The 21,960-nt window shown below is 47.3% G+C and overlaps 2 pseudogenes; both read right to left on the reverse strand.

The window, feature by feature from the left end:
• Positions 1-11,002: 11,002 nt before the first annotated feature.
• LOC112894090 lies at positions 11,003-12,503 on the reverse strand (annotated as a pseudogene).
• A 1,734-nt stretch (positions 12,504-14,237) lies between these two features.
• Positions 14,238-21,960, reverse strand: part of LOC112892597 — a 62,817-nt pseudogene continuing 55,094 nt past the window's right edge.

Raw genomic sequence — 21,960 nt, forward strand, 5'->3', positions numbered from 1 at the left:
AAATCTTGTGACCAACAGCCGCGTTGATCAATGTCTCCGCGACAGGCATCGGGTATTCGTCCTTCGGTGTAGCTCTGTTGAGGTCTTTGAAGTCCACGCAGACTCGCCATCAGCCATCCTTCTTTCGCACAAGTACAACACTTGAAATCCACTCGGCATACCTGCACGGCCTAATGAATCCTGCTTCTAGCATTTTCTCTACCTCTTTCTTCACTTCTTCTAGAACTTCAGCCTTCATTTGTCGCATTCGCTGCTGAAACGGCCGAAATCCCTTCTTGAGAGGGAGCCGATGCTCAACGATGCTCCTGTCGAACCCAGGCATCTCCGTGTAATCCCAGGCGAAACATTCTGTGTACTCCTTCAGCAAAGCTATCATCAGCTCTCGTAGACCCGGGCTTAACTTTTTGCTGATGAATGTTGGTCGTGGCTTATCCTGAAGACCAATGTCAACCTCTTCGAGCTCGTCAGCTGATGTAAACTCGTATCCTAGCTTTCCATCATCTGTCAAGTCAACGCTACAAATGGACAAAGAATATGACAAAAAGAGTTTCGGCTGATTGTTAAGATCGGCTGCCTTATAATCTTCATTAATCCTTGAAACTTTGCAATTGATGTATGGCTGGCTGCTAGAGCGGGCCTCCTTGTAATTGCCACTATTATGCAATACATTTGTCATCAGGAGTTTACATTTTATTTTTTGGGGCTGATCGCAGGGATCAGCCTTGCCAAGTGTGTCAGAATAGCTCGCCCTTGATGTTTCGTCTACTCTGTAAGGCCAGTGGATAAGACCAGCCTCACCCCATTTTTTGTAGCTTCCACGCGATCACAGCCTTCCAAACTGATTCCTGAAATCGGCTCTTGATCTTCTACGTCCCAAATGCTCATGGCGGCATGTGAAATCTCGATCGAATCATCCACATGAACCAGCTCTACCTCATCTCCATCCCACTGAATCAAACATTGGTTCATCGTGGAAGGAATGCAGCAGTTGGCGTGAATCCAATCCCTCCCAACTAGGATGGTGTAAGTACTCTTGCTGTTGACGACGAAGAAAGAGGTGGGGACAGTCTTGCTTCCCACGGTTAGATCCACATTAAGGACGCCTTGTGCCTCTGATGTTTGGCCATTGAAGTCACTCAACGTGACGTTGGTCTTGATTAAATCTCCAGTAGAACGCCCCAATCGATGTAGCATTGAGTATGGCATTATGTTGACCGCTGCACCGGTGTCGACCAATATTTTGTTGACAGGTTGGCCGTTGATGTAACCCTTGAGGTATAGAGCCTTCAAATGCTTATAATTCTTTCCTCGGGGCTTCTCGAATATGACTGGCCGCGGCCCCAAGTCAAGCTGGGCTACTGGTAACTCTTCACGGCTTTGGGCATAGAACTCCGTAGGGAGTACAAACACCATATGCGCGTCAGTCGATATCTTCGCATCGGCTCTTGTTGGCTTAGGACGCTACTCTTTCTTAGGAGGGCGCAATTCCCTTTTTTGGGTGTGGTGAACCTTATCCGCCAGATCCGAACGCGCCTTTCTTAGCATCTTAAGATATTTGGCCTCAGCTTCCTCCAAGCTGCGCAGCCGCTGCACCCTGCATTTTTGGGAACGATTTAGTCCATCAGGGCACCGGCGCAGCTGGTGATATTTGTCCTTTTCTTCTTTAAAGTCCTCATTTCTGCACGGTGGCTCAGCTTGCTCATGTTGGGGCGGCACAGGTCCCAAGCGCCGAAACACCGAGATCCCTTCTGCATCACGCTTGCGAGGTCTGCACTCCGGGCAATCATTGACAGAACGCAATCGGCTCATACCAGAGTCCCAGCAATACTTGTAGAACGGGCAATGCCAATGGTCACATGTATCTTCACGCTTCTTCAGACTCTTCCCAGTACGGTGCTCATATTCGTCATCCTCTGATTGATACTGGAGACGTTGCCGGTACTGGCATTCATACTTCTTGAGGAGATAGGTGGAAGCCAGCCGTTGTTTTCTGACGTGTCTCACTTGCTCTTCAGTGATGTATTCCTTTTCCCCTTTTTGGGGCCGAGCGCAGGGATCGGCCTTCTCCTTCCTTTCATAGTGACGTGGCACAGGTCCTGCATTGTTGATGCCGAATGCAAAGTCCAGCTGCCATCCCGCAGATGGGTCGCTATCGTTCATGTGACCCTCTACCATGTTGATGCTTGGGAATGGCTGAGTGTCGACCTTCATGCCATACTGACCCAAGATCAATCGGCCCTACTTAATAGCTGATTGGATCTGTTGATGGAGTTCTTCGCTGGTGTTGTGGGTGAAAGAATGATGCCATTTGCAGTATGACCTCCTTTGTCATTCTTGTGCTGTAGGAAACTTACAGCCTTCAGGTAACTTCAACTGCTTTTCCTTTAATAACAGATCAAATGTCTGCTCGACCTTGCTTACATCGAAATCAAAACCCTTTGCAGGTCCTTGCTGCTTCACCCACTTACAGGACACGGGATTTGCCCCCCGAGTCCACTCTGCAACCGCTACCTCTTGATCATCCCCAGAATCTTCAGCGTCTTCTGCATCGATCAAAGTTACCTGATGCTTGAACCTATCCTGGTACAATTCTGGGTGGCACTGCTCATACGATGTCAATTTCTGCACCAAGTGCGCCAAAGAATTGAACTCCAATTGACAGACCAGATCCTTGATCGGCTTCACCAGTCCCAAGGATGCCAGCTTGACTGCCTCCTTTTCTGAAATTCAGGTTGAATAGCATGGATTCTTGACTTCCCTGAAGCGCTGGATATACTCTGACACAGTTTTCCCCTCGCTTCTGCCGGACTTGTGCCAGATCGGCAATCCCGGCCTCCGCAGCTTCCGAGTTGTATTAGATGTGGAATTGATCCTCCAGCTGCTTCCATGTGCATATCGAGTCAGGACCTAATGAAGTGTACCATCCAAAGGCTGGCCCTGTAAGAGACGGCGAAAAGAACCTTACTCGTAGAGGGTCTGACATTGAGATCATCCCCAATTGTGCCAAGTATCGGCTCACATGCTCGATGGAGCTGGACCCTTCCGATCCACTGAACTTGGTAAACTCAGGGAGCCGATACTTGGGTGGTAGAGGGATCAAATAATATTCACTAGAATATGGCCTAGTATAGTTGATCGCTCACCTTTTTGGTAAAATACCAAATTGATCCCTCAAGATGGCGCTAATCTGGTCTATAGTTTGAACTCCTGAGGCTGAGTGCGCTCCATCATGACTCGGCCCGGTGGTGTACTTAGCTAGCCACGATTGCTTATCAGCATCTATCCTAGAAACTCCTTTAGCCGCCCACTGCGCCGAATATATCGGGATGTTGCTATCTGGTATATACGCACACATGTACCCATGTGGAATTTCCTTAGGCGGCTCACTGAAGAATTGATGATCCACAAGGTCACCTCCCAACTTGTAGACAACGTATGCCGGTGAACCTTGTGATTCTGGAGCCGCGACTACATAAGGCAGTGGTGGCTTGGCCTGGAACAACAATTCTCCTTTGTGACTCCCCAGGGTAGGTCCTGTCAGAGAGTACTAATTCTTCATTATTTCCTGGACTACGCGCAGCGTGACACGCTCAAGAGTGTTCACCAGGCTTTCGGAGTGCCGATGCAACGAATGAGACACCATGTAGTTCACCTCCTAGCGTAGAGCTCTGGTGCGCTCCTCTGAAGAGGTAGATAGATCCACTTCATCGAGAGCGCCTTTAGGTGAGAACCCCTTCCACCTGATGCCGTGGTGGCGGGTCCTCTCAAAAGAGCCGATGAGATCGGCTTCAAAGAGAGCCTTGATCTCATCATACTTCTGCTTGTGCTCAGCGGAAAGCTCCTCGTATGTGACTGAGTTTTCCTTTGACATCCTGGCGGTGGAAGTTGATGTAGTCGATGAAGATGGTCCCACCGGACGTGCCAGAATGTGTTGTCGGTCAAAACCTACCGGCGAGCAGCGACAGGCAACATGAGGAGCCGGGAGCCTCCCGGGACTGCTGGTGGGCCCCGGTCCCTCGGTCAACGGCCCAGGATCTGGCACACAACCTGGCATCTTGATCTGCGAGGCGTGCCACCTGACCTATACCTGATCAGGAAGGTGTTGATGTGATTTCAATTAGTCTACTGCATACACAAACATGTTCAAACATTAGTCCGAGCCATGATCGGCTCTTCGGGTGATCCCCGCAATCGGCTGCAAAGAGCCGATTACTCCCTGATATCAGATTGGATCTGTTTATTTAAGCATAATACACAAATCTGATGATAATATAAACTTTCTCTGTAATCAACAGGCTAATTCAATCTACGATGGTTAAATCTTTCACCACGTGACTGGAACATCCTACGCATAGTTAAGCCTAACAAACACGAAAGATAACAGAATAGCAACCTAAACAGAGGCCTAAAAACCAACAGAAAGCCGATTTCCGGAATCATCCCTCTTTAGATCAATATAAAGTATCAAACGTATTGCCGGATCATTCAACTCGTTTGAAGGGCCTAATCATGCAGATCTCAAGCCAAATCTTTAATGAACAAAGACTAACCATAACAGATTGAATCTACTAATCAAAATAGAGCAAGGTGCTGCCCTTACACCCGAGATTGGGCACGAGGACAGCTAAACGTTTCCAGGTAACAAACAATGCATGAATACAATATAAAAGCTGATGCATCCCTGTAAGCGCTAAGGTAATTAGTGTTACTCACCATCATCAATGCTTCAGGACGAGAAACATAAAGATAAATAGGTGGGAACGATGCTGCCCCGATCATGATCGGGGCTGCATGGCACTTACTCGAGAGAAACCCTAAAACAGGGGTGGCGATGCGCTAAGAGTTGTTTGCGAATGCTTGTTGTTTTATTCATAGTCTAGGGTACATATCTATAGTCTGGAGACTTGCCTCTCCTAACAAATCCTGATCGACTACAATATGAATCCTGACTATCTACATCTAAACTAACTTAAACTAGATACATGGCCAATCTGACCTTAAACCGCCAGCGCAGGAGCCGATTCGCAAGCCCATTACAATTATCCTTTGAGACCATCTTGCTCGCGGCCCACCTTCTAGCCCAGCCAAATTATGGCGATAACAATAAGTTGCAGCAATTGAGACAGGGTGCTAAGAGTGTAGAAGAATATTATCAAGAGTTACAAATAGGTATGCTGCGTTATAACTTAGAGGAGGGTGAGGAACCTGCTATGGCTAGATTTTTGGATGGTTTAAACTGTGAATTTCAGGACATCCTCTCTTATAAAGATTATACTAACGTAACCCATTTGTTTCATCTTACTTGCAAAGCTTAAAGGAAAATGCAGGGGCAACGTGCTAGTGCCAAGACTAATATTTCTGCAAGAAAATCTACATCATAGCAGCAGCACACGACTACTTCTTTGACTGGTCGTGCACCTCACCCAACTCCCTCGCCGAGTCGACCAGCACCACCCCCTTTCTCCAACGACAAACCACGTGGTTCTCCCACAAATTCAGCGACCAATTCTATCCAGAAACCAGCCGCTAGTGCTTCTTCGATTGCCTCCACGGGTAGAACAAGAGTTGTTCAATGTCATCATTGCAAGGGCTTTGGGCACGTGCTACTTGACTGTCCTAGCAAGCATATTATGGTGGTCAAAGAAGATGGTGGTATTCCTGTGCTAGTGATTTTGATGAAGATAACTTGCTTTGCTTGCTGCTAACGATGCAGGTGGTGAGGAACAACCCGAAGCGCAGATTGGTGCATATGATGCAAAGCATTATAAGAGTCTTATTATGCAGCGTGTGCTTAGTGCACAAATGGAGAAGACGGAGCAGAATCAGCGGCATACATTGTTTCAAACAAAGTGTGTCATTAAAGAGCATTCATGCCGATTGATCATTGACGGAGGTAGCTGCAACAACTTAGCTAGCAACAATATGGTGGAGAAGTTTGCACTTACAACCAAACCACATCCACACCCATATCACATTAGATGCCTGAACAATAGCAGTAAGGTAAAGGTAACTAGACTCGTGCGAATTAATTTTGCTATTGGATCATATCGTGATGTTGTTGAATATGATGTTGTGCCTATGGAAGCTTGTAATATTCTGCTAGGTAGGCCATGGCAATTTGATACAGATTCTATGCATCATGGTAGATCAAATCGGTATTCTCTCTTGCACCATGATAAAAAAAATTGTGTTGCTGCCCATGACTCCGGAAACTATTTTGTGTGATGATGTTGCTAAAGCTGCAAAAGCTAAAAGTGAGAGCAATAAAAATGTCAAATCTGCTGGTGCTAAGAAGGATGAGATAAGATTGAAAGAACATTGCTTGCTTGCAACTAAATCTGATATTATTGAATTGATTGCTTCCACTTCTGTTGCCTATGCTTTGGTATGCAAAGATGCTTTGATTTCGATTCACGATATGGAACATTCTTTGTCCCTTGCTGCTGCTAATGTTTTGCACGATATGGAACATTCAAGTGAGATACCAGCGGGGCTACCACCTATACGAGGGATTGAGCACCAAATTGATCTTATTCCTGATGCATCTTTGCCAAACCGTGTGCCATATAGGATCAATCCGGAGGAAACCAAATAAATTCAATGGCAAGTGAAAGAACTACTCGATAAAGGTTATGTGCATGAGTCTCTTAGTCCTTGGTTGTTCCAGTTATTTTAGTGCCTAAGAAAGATGGAACAAGGCGTATGTGTGTTGATTGTAGAGCTATTAATAATATCACTATTTGATATCGACACCTATTCAATGTTTAGATGATACACTTGATGAATTGAGTGGTGCTGTTGTGTTTTCCAAAGTTGATTTGCGTAGTGGGTACCACCAGATTCATATGAAATTGGAAGATCAATGGAAAACTGCTTTCAAAACTAAGTTCGGTTTATATGAGTGGTTAGTCATGCCTTTTGGGTTAACTAATGCACCTAGCACTTTCATGAGATTAATGAACGAAGTTTTGCATGCTTTCATTGGAAAATTTATTGTAGTCTTCTTTGATGATATACTTATTTACAACAAATTTATGGATGAACATCTTGATCACTTACGTGTTGTTTTCAATGCCTTACGAGATAAACATTTATTTGGTAACCTTGAAAAGTGCACATTTTGCACAGATCGAGTGTCTTTTCTTGGCTATGTTGTGGCTCCACCGGGAATTGAGGTTGATCAAGCCAAGGTAGAAGCTATCCAGGGATGGCTTGTACCAAAGACTATCACACAAGTGAAGAGTTTCCTAGGACTTGCTGTGTTCTATCACCGTTTTGTGAAGGACTTCAGTACCGTTGAATGAGCTTGCAAAGAAGGGAATGCCTTTTAGTTGGGGCAATGTACAAGAGCATGCCTTCAGCATGCTGAAAGATAAGTTGACACATGCACCTCTTCTCCAACTCCCTGATTTTAATAATACTTTTGAGCTTGAATGTGATGCTAGTGGAATTGGATTGGGTGGTGTTTTGCTACAAGAAGGCAAACCTGTTGCATATTTTAGTAAAAAATTGAGTGGACCTATCCTGAATTATTCCACTTATCATAAAGAATTATATGCTCCTGTGCGAACACTAGAAACATGGCTACATTATTTGTGGTCCAAAAAGTTCATCATTCATTCTGATCATGAATCTTTGAAACATATTCGTAGTCAAACAATACTGAACCGTAGACATGCTAAGTGGGTTGAATTTATTGAATCTTTTCCTTATCTTATTAAGCACAAGAAAGGGAAAGAGAATATCATTGCTGATGTTTTGTCTAGGAGGTATACCTTGCTAAATCAACTTGATTACAAAATCTCTGGATTAGAATCAATTAAAGACCAATATGTTAACGATGCTGATTTTAAAGATGTGTTGCTGCATTGTAAAGATGAGAAGGGATGGAACAAATTCATCGTTAGTGATAGGTTTGTATTTAGAGCTAACAAGCTATGCATTCCAACTAGCTCCGTTCGTTTGTTGTTGCTGCAGGAAGCGCATGGAGGTGGTTTCATAGGATATTTTGGAGCTAAGAAAACGGAGGACATGCTTGCTGGTGATTTCTTTTGACCAAAGATGAGAAGAGATGTGGAGAGGTTTGTTGCTTGTTGCACGATATGTCAAAAGGCTAAGTCACGGATAAATTCATATGGTTTGTATTTGCCTCTACCTATTCCTAATGCTCCTTGGGAAGATATTTCTATGGATTTTGTGTTGGGATTGCCACAGACTAGGAAGGGACGTGATAGTGTGTTTGTGATTGTTGTTACATTTTCTAAGATGGTACATTTCATACCATATCATAAAACTGATGATGCTACTCATATTGTTGATTTGTTCTTTCAAAAAATTGTTCATCAGCATGGTGTGCTCAACACAATTATTTCTGATTGTGATGTTAAATTTCTTAGTCATTTTTGGAAGATTTTATGGGCTAAATTGGGGACTAAGTTTTTGCTTTCTATGACATGCCATCCCCAAACTGATGGTCAAACAGAAGTTGTTAATAAAACATTGTCTAGTATGTTAAGGGTTGTTTTAAAGAAGAATATTAAAATATGGGAAGAATGTTTGCCTCATATTAAATTTGCTAATAACTGCTCACTTCATTCTACTACAAAGTTGTGCCCATTTCAGATTGTTTATGGTTTCTTGCCTCATGCTCCTATTGATTTAATACCTTTGCCTTCTTCTGAAAAATTGAATTTTGATGCTTCTAAGCGTGCTGAATTGATGTTAAAAGTGCATGAAACAACTAAAAAAATATAGAGCGCATGAATGCTAAATATAAGTTTGCTGGTGATAAAGGTAGGAAGGAACTATAGTTTGAACCTAGAGATTAAGTTTGGTTGCATTTGAGAAAGAAAAGGTTTCCTGAATTGCGAAAATCTAAATTGCTGCCTCGGGCGGATGCACATAAGCTAGATCTCCCTGCAGATTTTAGGGTTAGTCCCATATTTACTATTACAAATTGGAAGCCATATTTGGAAAAGGAAGATGAGCTTGAGTCGAGGATGACTCAAATGCAAGAAGGAGAGCATGCTGAGGACATCAACACCAACATACATGCACGCCGTCACAAGTATCTATTGCTGGTCCTATGACTCGTGCTCGTGCTCGTCAACTTATTCATTAGGTGAGTTCACTTTTGATTTCATGTCCATCATGTTTAGACCATGGAGACGCATGCACTCTTATTTTGCTTAGGAACCAAGGAGACGACCGAAAGGGAAACGTATTCGCGCAGGCTGGATTCGGACTGCAGAACAGCACAAACTTGTGATGGTCACCACGGTCGCATACAGACTCAGATTGAGGTGTTCAAGTACTTCATGGAAAGCTTATGAAGTTGTCTTTCAAACAAATCCGGCCCAATATCCATATCTCTTTGGAGTCGGCCTCAATCGTCAAACTAATGCAGAGTTCTTTTCTGCCCATGGTGCTGCGTCACCCTATTTTAGCCCAATGGGCCGTGTATCAAGTTGAGTCCATTACGGGACGCGTCCTAGGGTTGGAGTACGACACAGCACCCCTGTGGTCGTCCTCCCACATCCTTATACCCTTAGCCATCACCTAGAACACTTGGATTTTGTTTAGATAAAGTTTAGCTCTCACTATTTGCTAGTAAGCGCGCATGCTAGATCAGTCCCCCATCTTCCTATCTTTGGAACCCCACCTTATTGGAGATTAAGTTTGAAACCTTCATTTACATCTGGTAATTCAGTACTTGTTCTACTTGTTCTTGCTAGTTCTTCGATTGTTTGCAGGACGAGTGCCTTAGTGGCCGGGGTGTCGCGCTCCACAAGATCGGGGCAGCCATAGGAGGTGGTGTATCGGTTGCTAAGGCGTAGCATCCTTGGAAGGCTATAGTCACGCTGTGAATGTCGTCTCCTCCATCAATCAAGTTATCCCACGCCTCCCATCGCAAGATCAGGCACAAACCCTAGTGGGTTCACATTGGACGGGTCCCGCTGCGCTCCTCGCCGAGGCCCGTCGCTTCGTGCTTGACGACGCTCTCCTCACCTCCCTCTCCCCAGCCACCGCTGCCGCCATCTGCCGAGCGCCGCCCTCCCCTCCCTCCTAGCAGGTGCCGGCGCCACCTACGCCCGCCCCGAAGGTCGCGGCCGCCCGTGGCCCGCTCCTAAGGTCGTTGCCGCGCACCGCCCTCCCCTCCCTGCAAGCCCCCCACGCCCGCCCTGAAGGCCGCCGCCGCTCGAGAATGCTGGGAGCCTCCCCCGCCGCCGCCACCATCCTCCCATCCGTCACCGCCACCTGTGGCTCCTCCCTCCCCGCACCTCACTGCCACCGCCGCCTCCATAGGAATGCCTCGAGTCTGCCCCGAATGCCTCTTCGCTGCCATGCGCCGCTGTGCCATGGTTGCCACCTCGGTCTACACACGAAGGTGCCTTAGGGCCGAGCCCCGACGCCGGCAAGGCCGCTGTGCCTGCTTGTCCATGAACATGAAGGGGAGGAGGAGAAGTAGAGGAGGCCTGGCCCACCTGTAAGAGAAAGAAGATAGAGGGGAGGGGTAGAGTTGAAACGAAGTTAGAAGTTTTAAGGGGCTTTTTGCAAATAAACTTATGGCTAAAAAGAGTATGATACGTGGGTCCTATGAACCAAGGCAATGATGGCAATACACCCTCAAAACCCTCTTTTCTAGAGTGGGGGGCACCCTCCATGCCAAACAACCCATCCAGCCAGCTCCAACTCCACCCAGAGCTAGCTCCATCTACAGTTTTGGAGTGGAGCTACTCGCAGCGGAGTTGGAGCCATGCCAAACAGACCCTTAGTATCAGCTGGAGCCACCAGCCGGTACTAAGTTGCCGCCGGGGGAATCTAGCCATTGCCCCCCGGCGTCTATAGAGTACTTTAATACCGGCTGGTGGCTCTAGTTGGTACTAAATAGCTCCCCACGGCACTATTCTTACGGTCCGGTAGTAAATATGCGAGTTAGTACCGGCTACTAACAACCGCAGACGAATGATCACACTTCTCTGATAGTGATATGTCCATTTATGGGATTATGATTCTTGAAGCTGTCACCAAATCATCATGGCTATCTTCTCTCTAGGTTGTATATGCATTATACATTGCCTGTTAGACGCAAATACACAACATGGACCCAATTATCTAAACTTGACGGAGGAACGGGTAGTCGGTGTAACCAACCACTGGATCGGAGGTATAGAAGGTGCTTCTATCATATTTGTTCAGCCCTGCTTTCCTCGCAAATCGTTCCGGCAGGTCCGGGTTCGCCAGGAACAGCCGTCCATACCCGATCAGGTCAGCGTGGGCGTCGGCGACAGCCGCGTCGCCATCCTCCTGGTTGTATCCTCCTGTCACCACGAACGTCCCTCGAAATGCCCTCCGGAACGGCAGCACCATGTCCATGTGCGGGAGGGCAAGCTCCCCGTTGCCCGGGTTCACGCGCATCCTCGGCCCCACAAAGTGGCAGTAGAGCACGCCGAGCGGGTTCAACGCGCCGCGGATGACGTGCAGCGCGAGTGCCTCCGGGTCGGAGTCGCGGCTGTCCAGGTAGTCCGAGAACGGGGAGATGCGGACGCCGAGGCGGTCCGCGCCAACCTCGGCCGCCACGGCCGTGATCACCTCAGCGGCGAAGCGGCACCGGTTCTGCAGGCTGCCGCCGTACTCGTCGTCCCGATCGTTGGCGCTGTCCTTGAGGAACTGGTCGATAAGGTACCCGTGCGCGGCGTGGATCCCAACCCCATCGAATCCTTCCACATCAAACAGTCAACCATCAACCGGTGCCAGATAATTAGTTCTGGAAAGCATCTTTATCTCGAAAGGAATATCTGTTGATTCGATTGGCATTAGCGATCATTAATCACCAGCTTTCATGGCGTTCCTGGCGGCAAACCGGAAGTCGTTCACGACGCCCGGTATCTCCTCTATTTGCAGCCTTCTAGGTGCGGCGAACTCCTCGACATAGCCATCGTCGCCGACTTGAGTCGGGACCTGCTTATCCGTGCAAGAGATAGGTGGTTGCCCACTTGGTTCGAAATCTGTCCAGTCCAAAACGAAACTGTCCATGTCACTATTACACCACAACTACCCTAGCTACTGCAGTATAGTCAAAATTCAGTAGCTTTCAGCTTAGTCAACAGAGAAGGCTCACGGCACCCCGAGGATCGGAGCTCAGGTTTGGAGACCGTAGGCACCTGCGCGGGAAGCGCGGCCGGTGTGCCAGTTCTGCGCGAAGAAGACGGCGCCCCTGGCGTGGGCTTCCATGCTTCCACCTGCTCGTCGGTCCACAGCCCCGGCACGTCCAGGTACCCGCGCGCGGCCTCCGACACGGCGCAGGCCTCGGAGATGAGGAGGCCGCCCGGCGTCGCGCGCTGGCAGTAGTAGAGCGACATGTGCGCCGCCTGCGGCACGTTCCCGTACGCCCCGCACCTCGTCAGCGGCGCCAGCACCACCCTGTGCGCCAGGTTGAACGCGCCCAACCTGTACGGTGTCAGGAGAGGAGGAGGTGTCGGCTCCATAGCTGCTTGACAGCTTGTGTTGTGTGGCAGCTTAAGTTTTCTCCCAGTATGCGTGTTCAATAGAAGCTACCAGCCGGCCGGTGTTAGGCTGAGTACAGTGGTGGGAGGAGATATCTCCCCACCACATCATCTCTCATCCCATTCTCACCCCACCTCTCCAATGCACAGTCTACAGTGCCAGCTCTCACTTCTCTCTTCTCCATGTTAGTTTTTTTTTTCCAAATTTAATTATTTCAACCTCCGTATGGACCAATAGAAACGCACCACGTCACTCCCGCCCCACCCCTCTTGCCCGACGCCAGCGGGCCACCTCGCTCCCGCCCGCCTCCCGCCTGCCAACGCGGGCGCGAGAGGGGCGATAGCGCCCGCTCCCGCCCGGCGGGATGGATCCCGCTCTCTCTCTCCCTCCCGCCCGCCTCCCGCCTGCGCCGCGTCGATAGGGGGGCGGTACCGCCCCCCATTGGCACCAGCCTTATATATTGGTGCTAGGCTGTTAGCCGGTCGCTTGCCGGCAGAGCTCCAGTTGTTTAGGTTGCGGTCTACATAGGGATTATGATGGTAAAATAGTAAGATGAGGCTGATACCATATATGCACCATATCAAATTGGGTAAGTTTAATCTCAATCTTTTATTACAATATACACATGCTCCAATCCATGGTAAAAATCGTATATAGTATTTTTGCAGATGTCACTGGATTGATTTTGTGATACAGACAAAGCAAGAAAGAGTGCTCGTATTGGACTTCTTAGATTGGCCAAAGAAGAGGTACTCGGAATTCTTATTCATCCTTAAAATATTAGCGAATTTCTTATAATATTAACGAATTTCTTATCTTTTATTCGTACATCATGCTAACTTTTTATAAAAGTAAATATTTACAAACTAACTTCTAATTTTTTAAAAAATAGGGCTTACATGCACTTATATTATAAAAAAGTAAATATTTACAAACTAACTTCTAATTTTTTAGAAAACAGGGCTTGCATGCACTTATATTATAAAAGAGGTACTCATCCCGTCGATAAACATGTAGATATGACTCTAAGCACAAACTTCCCATGCCATTATCTTATGGCTCAGCCTGCTGCGACCGTGCCGGCCGGCGAATGGAATAACAAAATTGACGAACGGGACGTGGCCCTTGGGAACCATGGAGAATTCCAAGAAAACATATGCTCGCTACCGGCCAGTCGGGATAGGCCAACCCATCAGTTAACGTCGTCCCTGGGCCCTGCCTTCACCAGGTGTGTCCGAGGGGGTTCAAGTGTAGCCTCGGTTAGATGCCCAATATTTCTACAGATACGTACGTAGTAGAGCAAATATAGTAAGTGCTATAAACGGACTATAAGAGTTGCTACATTGGACTTGTGCCAAGTTAGAGAAGAGAAGATAGATGGAAAAGAAGAGAAATGGGATGTGGATTATTAGCCAACTGCAGCACCAATAACTCTTAAGAACGCAATAGCCGATTATTATACCAATATCTCTAAGAACGCAATAGACGATTATTATATGAGTAGATTATTAGATTACCTGTAAATGACATCCTACCGAGAGTTTTGAACTCACTTGGTCAATTTTACTTACGTCACATTTGAGGACATGAATAGTAAGACTAACTTCATTTTATTTTGGCAGACAAAAGAAATATACTTAGTTAACTGTATTTTGTTGTTGACAGTAAGTATTTTATAGGATGCGTTTGGAATCACCAAGGTATTAGCAACAAATAAACATTACACGTGTCTACGGTATGTTGCCACTCCCAAAGCCGAAATCCGGCGGCATGCCGGCGATCACCTTCCGCACGGACGGCCTCGCCAGCAGCTTGCCCCACCAGGCCTTGACGTGCGGGTACGCGTTCACGACGCCGGCGTACTCCGTGGCCATGAAGTAGCGCATGAAGCCGAAGTGGCAGAGGTCGGCGGCTGTGACGTAGTCCGCAGCGAGGTACCTGCACGCCGACAGCCGCGCCTCGTACACCGGGAGCAGCGCCCTCAGCTTCCCGAGGCTCTCGACGACGGCGGCCTGGTCGCGCTCGCAGCCGACGTACGGGCCGATGATGCAGTGCATCACGATGGTGCGCAGCACGTGCTCGAGCTGGTGGGCTTCCACCTCCACCCACACGTCCACCGCCACGGATTGCTTCAGGCCGCCGCCTCCTAGCGGCTCCGGCTTGTACTTGCGGAGGATGTATCTCGCAATGGCGCGTGATTATGTCAAGGAAAAAAAGAGCAAGTAAACAAACGATCTGTAGTATGACTGTACGTGCAGCTGATGTACACGACACGATGCGGGAGGACGAGTCAACACTTCATTCTTGCAACCATATAAAACCAAGACTAATTCCAACGTTATAGAGGCTCTCCCACCTAATTGTTTTTACTCTAATAAAAAAAATTGTAACCGCCTATAGGTGACGAGGGCGAACATGATGGATCCCCCAAAGTACATCTTTAGAGAGCTTTAGCCCTCCCAAACTGTGCAGCCCGGCCTAACCGGGAAGCCACGTAGCCGTGGATGGCCCACCGGCTGAATGAACATCGATGGCCCAGCATTAAGCCCAAACGTGGGGTGTGAGCCACCTCGCCCGACCCCGAGGGCGCGAGCTCGGCCTCATTCGACCCCTGTAGGAGGGGTTCGGCCTCGCCCGACCCCGAGAGCACAAGCTCGGCCTCGCCCGACCCCGAGTGTACGGACGTGGCCGTGCCCATCTCAGGGACGTGGGGCCCTCAGGGTCCCGCAAAGTGAAGGCTCACGTCGGAGGTCAAGCCTCTATCTCGAAGGCACGCCTCGACGTGACCCCTAGAGGTGCCAGGCCATCACGGTGAGCCCCTATCGCCCGCCGCGCCGGGGCTTAAGCCGCAAAACGCATTGGGGGCTCACGCTGCCCGTTATGTCGGAGAACACATCACCCACTAGACACACCGGGGGCCCGCACCGCTCATCCTGTTAACGCACGTCGCACGTCGCGCCAGGGAGCGGTATAGGGACACCCCTCTTGTATTCTACAGGGTCAATGGGGCCCATGTAAAGGGAAGGAGAGCAGCGGGATCTCGGTGACCCCACTCTTTCTATTCCTTATCTCTCTCTCTCTTATGTATCCGACCCTTGCCCTTTGGCTTATAAAAGAGAGGGGAAGGACCCACGTAGGGGGACCGAACTCTGATACACGGATGCACCCGCTTAGCACTTTGCCACCAGAGATTTGGGAGCTTATTCCCTCTCTCGACCATTTGTAACCCCTACTGTAAACCAGTGGAAGAACACGAGCAACTCGAACTGGATGTAGGGATATTCTGCCCGAACTAGTATAAACCCTTGTGTCTTCTTTGCACACCATCCGAGCATGTGCAAGCACAAATTTACTGGTCGGCGGTCCGAAGCACCGACAGTTGGCGCGCCAGGTAGGGGCCTTCTATGCGTCTTGTCGATTCCACCAGGCTGTGGGTGGCCAACCACGCCAAAGGATGGGCCCTGGGTGCACTCATGCATTTCGGGAGCCTGGACTCCATCGTCACCATGGAGGGAGGGCTGGAGCTGGTTCACGTTCCGATCCGACCCCCTCGCACCACCAACCTCGACCCTGTCGTTGAGGCTTTCAAGGGTTTGCGGCTGAGCACCCCGGACTTTCGCGCCTCAGAGGGCAGCTGGCTCCCTAATTTTAATCGCGAGAGGCTGGGGCGACAACTCCATGCCTTCCAGGGTCCCCGACTAACCCAGGAGGACTTGCGTGGCATTCTCTTCTCGCTCGCCAACTGACGGCGCAGCTTTCCGGAGAAGAACCGCTCTCCCTAGATATCCTGACCGGGAGCATTCCAACAACGTTCCCGTTCGGCTTGCACAACGCGGCCCAAGATGCACAACGCCTCATAGCATTGCGCTTTGATTCGCTCCCCACGGGACAGCGAGTTCGTGGCGATGATGGACTACGTCTCGGAGTCCTTCCATGACCTCCTCGCGGGGGAATCGGAGGCGATCTCTGACTCCAACTTGTGGCAGAACTAACCTGAATTACACCGGCTCAAGTACACGAGTCCACTCCTGAGGGCTCCAACATACTTCAAACGGTATAATCCCTTGGCCTGTCGGGTAACGTCCCGATAAACCACCGATGCAGGATCAAACAAGGTACCTCGCACGAAGGCGAGTCCAGAGATACAATCACCGTCATATTTTACATCACAGGCATTTATATTATACAAGTTGTCGAAAGTAGTATCAGTTCCAAACTGATAGGATTTATTACAAACTGGTTCAAGTTTTCAAGTTTACGGCAGCAGAATTTTAAACACAACCACTGTACACATTGCTAGTACGGATATCATTCTAAGCCCTGGCATGATATCACTCGGTAGGATCAGTGTTGGCCGGGGACGGGTCCCACTCCACGGATCAACCATCAGGCAGAGTTTAAGGCCATGGCACAGGCAGAGTAGAGTCCTCAAGGGGATTACCTAAATAAAAAGTCACAATGCAAGACTGAGTATTCTAATACTCAGCAAGGCTTACCCGTTTCATAATATACTTAGCCATGTAACTAAACTCATGAAGGCTTTAATGGTTATGGGTAAAGTTTTCAGCTAAAAAGCAACAAAGAGTAGATCCTTAATTTCGAATTTTAGCTTTCGAGTTCTAGTTAATTATTCATTCTAGGTAAGCACCTATAACTACTCAAGCATGGTAGAATCTTTAGTCAAACATCATCTTTGATAACCATAAAGTTGCTCTTGTTACTCTATGTGGCTAAGGGATCAAGCAGTCTCAATCTCCGCGAGAAACGGACGATTTCTGAATCGAATTTCAGCCTTGTAAGGGTAAACCTAACTCACAAGCTTGGAACATCTAGAGATTGTTCTGAAGCAACCGTTTGCCTTTCATTCCGACTCGTGGATCAGATCCACCACAAGCGACTGCAGGACCATACGCACATTCAATGTGCAGGACGTACGTCTGTAGCGCGACTACCTGACCGTACTCCTGGTTGCCCTGCAACACGTATTCCCACACGTCAAAGCGAGTAACCAGAAAAACCAAATACGAGTGGTGGGAGGTATGTCCACTCCTCGGGCCGATTGGTTACTAGGCTTACCGCTTACCATATTTCGCGGCATGTGGCTAGTACATTCAAATGCTTAACCACGACTACCACACACTGCGACCTTAGCCAAATTCATCAACACAGACGGGGTTCTTACCCAGGTCATGAATCATAATCACAACCCCGTCCATCATCCTTATAGTGGTTGCAGGAATGTAAACATTGCAACTCCTATATCGCGCGAGTGACAGGAAATCACTCGACTTCTACCGGTCCTATTAGCAGAGCATCTATGCGATAAGGACTCAGGCACAATACATAGGTTCCTAGTATCAATGCATCTAGGATTCCATTTCAATTCCTGGACTTAATGCAAGATATAATATATACATATAGAATTGCATAAATGTAGTAATTTGAAATACTGGGTTATGCACCGGGGCTTGCCTTCGTGAGTGGGGTTGGGGGCAGGAGTGTCAAGGTTTTCCGAACTTTGGTTTGGAGCTTCAGTTAGATTTCCGACGACGTTCCCGGCGTCTTCAGAAATTTCCACTTCTGATTCCGGGATCAGTTCTTAGTCTCCGTCGGCGAGAGTAGTTGAGTCTATAAGATATCCAAAGATGTAGTTTAAGAGATGCATACACTTTTATTTTACTTCACAATAAAGTTGCAATCCAATGACAACATAGCTTACTCATCAAACATATCATTTACTCTTCTACTGGGCAGTCATTTATCGAGTATAAACTAACCTACTTAGCTACATTAGACAACATGTTTCATTTTTTTACAAAACAGACTACTATAGCATGGGGGTTGAAACTTTTATTAATTATAGATAAAGCTATGTTTAAGCTACTGTAAACTTATCAAGATTTTATCTTCATAGAAATTATGCTACAAGAATAATTAACAACAGCACTAATGTATTAAGAGTTATTTATAACTATAGATATATACAAGATTTTGTCCTAGGTTTTTGTGAACAGGTTGCACTACTCAAGAGCAACACCTCAAAATATTTTCATAATTTTTCATGAATAAAAACTAGCATAAATGAATTATCTTTGAAAATAAGCATAAATCTATAACTTGGTGTATAGCCTACTATTAATCCTAAAATTTTTACTATGGTTTGCACATGCGAAAAGAAAGTTAGGGTATAAATTTCAGATACAAACACTAATAGAAGCATCCTTAAAATAAAATCTAAGCATTACATCAACATACAACAAAGGTACTCGAATTTTTAAGCAATTGAGCAGTAAAGAACTCAAACTTTTTACACAGAGCTACACATGGAACATACAACCTAAGTTCCAAAATTCAGCTACAGCATAACTATGGATTAAAAGATCTAATTAAAGCACCTATTTCCTCTTATTTAACCAAGATCAAAATCCAGACATATTCAGTTCAAAAACCCTATATAAAAGTAGTTGAATTTAACTCAAGGATTCAAACTCAACTAGTTTGACATTTTTCTGAATTTTCTACAATTTTCTACATATTTTTGAAGTTCACAGCTTTGAATTGGGGGGAGGAATTGGAATTTTACAAACAGAACCCTAGAAAGTTTGAAATCAAAGCAATTAAGTCCTTGCTCGTCGGGGAAGAAAGGGCAGGGGCATCGCCGGCCAAATCCCGGCGAGGGGCGGCGTCGGGGGTGGAGAGAGACTGGCCCACGAGCATCAGGAGCTCAAGGTGCGTCCAGGGGTGGGCTTGGGAGGAAGAGGGGGTGACCGGAGATGAGTTTCTCACGGTGGCCGAGGCGGCGGCGGAGGGAGCTCGTCGGCGGGAGATTTCTCGGCAAGGAGGGCGGTCAAGTCCTGGTTCAGCAGCTGCAACAAGAGGAGAGGAAGCTATTGGGGTAGTTCGATCAGTCGGAGAAGGGGCGGAAGGACGGGCTCGACGGAAACAGGAGCTCACCGCGCGAGGGGGTAGCGACGGCGAGATGGTTCCGGCGGGAGTTCGGTCGCGAGAAGTGATCGGGGAGTATCAATGAGGTGAGGGGAAGCTTCCCAGGGGGTTGTAGTGGTGCGGGGAGGCTTACCCACGGCGAGCAGGGGGTCGCCGGAGCGGAGGAAGGGGACGGCAGTGGAGCTCGGGTCTCGGGGTGTTGTGCGGAAGAGTTGAAGTGGAGAATAGAATGGTCACGAGCTAGAGAAGCTCGGGAGCAGGAGATTAGAGGTTCGGAGGGGGTGCTCGGCCCGTGCCACGATGGCGGCGAGGTGTCCGCCGGGCAGCGTTCGGATCGGCGTGGTGCACGCGGGAAAGGGCCATCAGGGGCGAGCTAGGGCGGCGGCCGGCGTCCAAGTGATGAGTGGGGGAGGGTGGAAGCTGGAGGTGGTGCGGCTGCAGCGGCAAAGCGGCGGTCGGCGGAGGTGCACTGCTCCGGCGGCAGAGGAGGCAGAGGAGCAGAGCGTGCCAGAGGAAGAAGAAGAGAGGGGGGGGGGGGTCCGAGGGGTCTCCTTGAAATTTTAAAAAATCTCAAGGATCCTTCTGTAAAGTAAAATTTCCCGTTGATCCAAAACCCTGATGTGAAAATAATCAAAATAGAAGTTGTAGGGTTTTTCAAACCCTACAACATTGCTTTAGGGTTCAAGTTCAAAAACTCCAAGTACAAAGCTTTAATTTTAACTTTTGAACCAAATTCAACTTTAATAAGGTTTTGTCCTTATGAAGGTAATTTCTTATAATTTTGGACCTAATTGCAAGTTCAGGTAATGTAATGATGACTTATATTTTTACACTTTAACCCCTAGTGTAAATTTGAGAGTTACCTTTGTAACTCAACATTTTCCACAAAAGGACTCTTATTTTTGATTAATTACACACAAGTCCTTATTGTCACATATGCACTCAAATTTCACACATCCATCCAATTTCATTTAATTTTATGTATTTACATTTCACACTCTTCCTAATATTTTATAATTTTGACACCTAGGGTGTCACAACCTCCCCCCCAAAAAGGAATCTCGTCCTAAGATTACAAGGATGATAGGGCTCGGAAGATAGCTACCTAAATAGTCTTTAGAAGTTCTGGGAAGTTTTTCCAAAGATAGTTTTCGGTTTCCCAGGTTGCTTCTTCTTCTGTGTGGTGGTTCCATAAGATCTTATACATCTTAATTTTCTTTCTTCTGGTGACTCTCTCCTTGGTATCAAGGATCTGGATAGGTTGCTCGGTGTAAGATAGATCAGGTTTGATCTCAATGGTTTGTGATTCAACAATCTCAGTAGGCACTTTCATGCATTTCTTGAGTTGAGAGATATGGAAGACATCATGAACGGCAGCCAACTGAGAAGGAAGACAAATTCTGTAATCCACTAGGCCGCAAACTTCAAGGATTTCGAATGGTCCGACATATCGGGGTGCTAACTTCCCTTTTATGCCGAAACGCTGAACACCTTTGGTAGGAGATACTCGGAGATAGACAAAATCCCCTACTTGAAATTGTAAAGGTTTTCTCCTTTGATCTGCATAGCTCTTCTGTCTAGACTGGGCGGCTTTAAGATTGGCTTGGATAAGTTTAACCTTTAAGATCTGGCGTTCACCGGTCTCAAACCAATTCAAAGGAGTTCGACATCTTCGACCGTATAAATCTTTCAAAGGAGCCATTTGAAGGCTGGTCTGGTAGCTATTGTTGTAGGAAAACTCGGCCAAAGTGAGACACTTGTCCCAGCTTGTACCATAGTGAATAATACAAGCTCGGAGCATGTCTTCAAGAATTTGGTTAACTCGCTGCATCTGTCCATCTGTCTGAGGATGATACGCAGAGCTTCGAATTAGTTTGGTTCCAAGAGCATAATGCAGTTGTTCCTAGAAGCGGGCAATAAATTATGCCCCTCGATCAGAGATAATGGTTTTTGGGACACCATGTAATCGAACAATTTGATCAAGGTAGACTTCGGCATACTTTTTGGTAGAATAAGTGGTATGCACCGGAAGGAAGTGAGCAGTTTTGGTAAGTCTATCAATGATCACCCATATGGAGTCATGTTTTTGGGATGTGTTGGGAAGACCAATGATAAAATCCATACTAATGTCTTCCCACTTCCACGATGGGATGGGCAGTGGTTGGAGTGTACCAGATGCTCTTAGATGACTGGCTTTGACTCTCTAGCACGTATCACATTCAGATACATATTTAGCAATTTCTCTTTTCATTCTGGTCCACCAAAAATTTTGTCGAAGATCTTGATACATTTTAGTACTACCAGGATGAATAGAAAACTTGGATAGATGTGCTTCATCAAGGATTTGTTTGCGAAGATGATGGTCCTTAGGTACAACAATACGATTGTTGAACCATAGAACTCCTTGATGATCAGTGTGGAAGCATCTATATTTTGCCTCTCCTTGAGATAGTTTCTGCTTGATAATTTTGATGCCTTCATCACGTAATTGTGACAGGATGATTCTAT

This window comes from Panicum hallii, chromosome 5 (genome assembly GCF_002211085.1).
Source record: "Panicum hallii strain FIL2 chromosome 5, PHallii_v3.1, whole genome shotgun sequence".
NCBI classification, from domain to species: domain Eukaryota; kingdom Viridiplantae; phylum Streptophyta; class Magnoliopsida; order Poales; family Poaceae; genus Panicum; species Panicum hallii.